The sequence below is a fragment of the Triticum dicoccoides genome, chromosome 3B (assembly GCF_002162155.2).
Source record: "Triticum dicoccoides isolate Atlit2015 ecotype Zavitan chromosome 3B, WEW_v2.0, whole genome shotgun sequence".
NCBI classification, from domain to species: Eukaryota; Viridiplantae; Streptophyta; class Magnoliopsida; order Poales; family Poaceae; genus Triticum; species Triticum dicoccoides.
This window is the reverse complement of record NC_041385.1, coordinates 753,580,325-753,585,099: the sequence shown is the minus strand read 5'-3', so window position 1 is coordinate 753,585,099 and position 4,775 is coordinate 753,580,325.

Genomic DNA, 4,775 nt, shown 5'->3' with positions numbered 1-4,775 from the left:
TCTACAGCCCAAAGTAGGAGAGAGGGTCGCAAGTATCAGACTTCGACCCACTGGCTGGAGTTTCCCCCGTCAGGCACCCATCTGGTTCAAGCCGTCAGCTAATCTCCACAGCATAATAAATAGTAACGTCTAACTGAGCCAGTTAGTTAGATGCGTACACTTGTGTAGTAGGATCTTTATTTAGTTTGATGCATACACTTGTTCTTTTTTGGTAGCCCTTTTGTAATGATGGCTGATGTTTGGTTTGGAAGAGAGAGCTGTGTCTTCACTCTTCTGGCCTGCTTACTGCTTCTGTTGCACCCCCAGCCCTGGTTGTTGCTGTTGTTGTTTTCAATGTACAATCAGTAGTATATTTCGTCTGATGGTTGAATAAATGTGTTGTTAGAACGGCAAACACAATGTTTTGGAAGTCGTTGCACGGTTCAATCCTTTAGTGCCTCGTACCGTACGTAGCTCATACTATTTTTCGTACGGAACACATTTTCCACTTGTTGATAACATGCAGCCCACTGATGAAGGCCCAATAGAGAAGTCCATAATTAACTGGAAGGGAGGCTCTCACATGAATCCGGCCCAGGTACATGCTCATGGTCCCCTAAACATAAATAAGTAAATAAATAAATAAAGCTAAATGCTCATGCACCAGTTCTTTGGGAAAATAGGTAGCCCAGTATTTCTTTTTGAAGAATACCCAAGCTAGGCCTATTTGTTTTCTCTGAATTACTGGGCTGCAAATCTTTCAAGCCGAGGAGGGATGCATTCCGTCCTGGCCAAAGTGTATGGTCAATGTCTGTTAAAAGTAATATCAAAAGGGGTTGAAAATTCCAAAAAAATTATAGCAAATGGGATATTAGTTTCTTTTTTTGTTTTTGTTCTTCACTGATATCTTATATGTATTTCATTGGATTTAACATGACATAGTACTAATTTATTTTTAAATTTGTTTTGGTATGTCTATTAATTTTTGAATTAAGAATATTTCGTTCCCCAGCAAAAATTTGCGTATTTTCAAAATTTCCCGCATATTTAGTAGATTTTTTGACCCTGGTACTGACCAGAAAATGGCCAGCAATTCTAAAAATGGAAAACGGGCAGCAATAAATTCCATATGAATTAGAAAATGCGTAAAAAAATATACAAATAATAGCAAATGGGTTGTACACGCCACAGATTTCGATGCTGACTTGTTTACGCAAGGCTTTGTTAGTGAACACACGATTCTAGCAGCAGTGACTGTTGGATGTCCATCCAACGGCCGACGTGCTTCTTCAATCTCTGATCTTCCTGCTCCAGCCGCCTAAACTAGCGCCGGCGGGACTGCCTGCTCCCTCCTCTTGTGGCCCGCTGTGATGCCGCGCAGGCTTCCGCGGCCCACCCTACTCCCTCCGCTAGCCTGGCTGCAAGCAATCAATTGCCTCCTTATTACACGAAAAAAAATGATTCCTCCCACTGACATCTAGGGCGCACCGGTTGGGAATCTGACCTGTGGGCCTACTAAGTTGACGTGTACGTAGGGCTTGTCAACCTAGTCAACAAATGATTCTAGCAGCAGTAACTGTTAGATTTGAATCGAACGGTCTGCTGCTTCTTCAATCACTGCTCTTCTTGCACCAGCCGCCCAAACCAGTGCCGGGGAGACCGCCTACTCCTGCCTCCAGTGGCCGGTTGTGCTGCCGTTGAGGCCTCATCGCCCCCTACTACTCCCACTGCTAGCCAGGCCCTGCGGCGACGGCAGCCTCACACCGCAGCCGAACCAGTGAACCCTCGTACTCCTCTCCGCGTGGGCATCCACTGTCGCGTCTTCCACGGCTCCGCGTCGTCCCCTTCCTAGGCCTCGTCGTCGTCCACCGCCTTGGTGCTCTCGATGCGGCGTGGTCAATGTGGTCAACGACATTCCACCGGAAGAGTACTGTACGTGGAGAGACTGACAGCTGGGTCCACGGCCACAGCCCAGTTTTTTGTGGTTTGCCAAGTAAGTCGCTTTGTCAGGCATGTTGGGCTGCAAATCTATCAAGACGAGGAGAGCTTTCATTCGGCTAGCCGAGAAAATGGCCCATCAGTAATGAGAAATGGGTTGTACATTTTTAAAACACATCAAACCGGCAATTAGTTTCAAATATCTTTTTTTTTATTTCGAGATTTTAAATTACATTAATTTTTATGCATGGATAATTTGTTTGATTTTATATTGACATACATTTATTTTTAAAATCAGTTTGAATGTGAGTTGAAATTTCGGGATTAAAAACAGTTCGGACCGCACCGAAATATGGAAAATTTTGTATATTTTTTTAACCGTGGCCACAATATGGGCTGTAATGCTAACAAAAAGAATATGGGCTCCAAAAAAACCTTAAGAATTAGCAAATGGGCTGTAAATTATTAGAAATAATGGCAGATGGGTTGTATGTTGTTTTTCACAGATTTGAGGCTTTCCTACAAAAAAAGGTTGACGCACAAGCAGTGACAGTTGGATGTCCATCGAACGGCCGTCGTGCTTCTTCAATCTCTGCTCTTCCTGCTCCAGCCGCTCAAACAAGCGTTGGCGGGACTGCCTGCTCCCTCCTCCCCACGGCCGGCTGTGCTGCCGCGCAGGCCTCACCACCCCTACGTACTCCCATCGCTGGCCTAGGCATCCCTCTACTCACCCACACCTGCTGTTATTCTCCGGCGACGGTAGAGGAACCAGTAAACCCTCATACAGTCGGACTCCCCTCTGCGTGGGAAACAACTGCCGAGTCTTCCCTGCCTCCATGTCGTTCCCTTCCTAGGCCTCGCCGTCGTCCAACGCCCTGGTGCTCTCGGCGCGGCCTGGTCAACATGGTCAACGACCGACATGCATCTGAAGTGGACTGTACGTGGAGAGGCTGACAGCTGGGTCCACGGCCGCACGCAAGGAAATGCCTCCTTATTACGCGCAAAATAATGATTCCTCCACCTGACATCAGGGACCCACCGAAAGGGCCTCTATATTTCATGAAAAAAACGTTACCACCGCTGACAGCTCGGACCCACCAGCTATATCTTCGCACACAAGGAAGTGCCACCTTATTACGCACAAAAAGAATGAATACTCCCCCTGTTAGCTGGGACCCAGTATAGTGGCAGGCTGGCTTGTGGGCCTACTAAGTTGATGGGGACGGAGGGCTTTGTCAACTTAGTCAATATGCACGATTCTAGCTCCAATGACCGTACGATGTCCATCCAACGGCTGTAGTGCTTCTTCAACTTCTAGTCTTCTTGCTCCAGCTGCCCAAACCAGCGCCGGTCGTGCCTCGTGCTTCTGCGTCCCGTGGCCGGCTGCGATGCGGCGGAGGCCTCACCGCCGCCTACTACTCCCACTACTGGCCAGGCCATCCCTCTACTCACCCACACCCCCTGTTATTCTGCGGCGACGGCAGCCTCACACCGCAGCGAACCATTGAACCCACGTACTCCTCTACGCGTGGGCATCCACTGCCGCGTCTTCCCCGGCTCTGCGTCGTCCCCTTCCTAGGCCTCGCCGTCGTCCACCGCCCTAGTGCTCTCGGCACGGCGTGGTCAACATGGTCAAGGAACGGCTTCCATCGGACGTGGACTGTACGTGGAGCGGCTAACAGCTGGGTCCACGGCCGCAGCAAGGAAGTGCCTCCTTATTACGTGCAAAATAATTATTCCTCCACCTGACAGCGGGGACCCACCGTACGGGCCACCGTATTTCATGAAAAAAAACGTTTCCCCCTGACTGCTGGGACCCACCAGCTACATCTTCGCACGCAAGGAAGTGCGTCCAAAAAAACGATTCGCCCCCCTAACTGCTGGGACCCACCAGCTACATCATAGCATGCAAGGAAGTGCCTGATAGTCGGGACCCACTTGGTCGAAGCGTACGTAGCGTTCTCATTCTGGTCGCGAATGTGTACGTACATATATTCTGGTCGATGTAGAGGCGCGCACGTGTCGTAATAGAGGAGCGTACGTGTCGTAGTAGAGGCGCGCACGTAGCATGTACACGTATGTACAGTGGCCAGGGTGCAAGAAAGAAAATACGGCCACGTATGTGTACATACGGGCGGGGTCTCGAACGCCTACTCACGCATACGTATGGCTAGGGCTCGTGTACATGGCTGGGTCGGAATGGAGAAACAGTGTCGTCGTCGTGTTCATGGGGAGCCAACCGGTTGGGTCAGAACGGAATGCGTCGTCGTGTTCATCGGGAGGGCTTGGACGGAATAGGCGATGGAAACGAGGCCTGGCGTATCGCAGAACAGAGGAAACGGCCTTGTGTTCGACCGGCCACATTCGAAACAGGATCCTGTTCATTGGGAGGGGTCTGGCGTATCGCAAAACGGAGGAAACTGACCTCCTACGGTCGAAACGGGGATCCTGTTGATCGGGAGGGGTGTGGCGTACCACAAAACGGAGGAAATGGACCTCCTACGGTCGAAACAGGGGTCCTGTTGATCGGGAGGGGTGTGGCGTACCGCAAACGGACGAAACGGACCTCCTACGGTCGAAACGGGGGTCCTGTTCATCAGGAGGGGTGTGGCGTACCGCAAAACGGGACTCCACGGGATACTGTTCATCTCCACCGTCGACCTCCTCCAGCCTCCACGGGCTACCGTTCATCCAGCCTCCACCGCGCGCTACTCCACCGGCTACTGTTCAACCACCCCTCCACGGGCACCCCTCCACCGTCTACTCTTCATCCAGCCCTCCACACCACGGGGTCCTGTTCAACCACCCCTCCACGGGCACCCCTCCACCGTCTACTGTTCATCCAGCCCTCCACACCA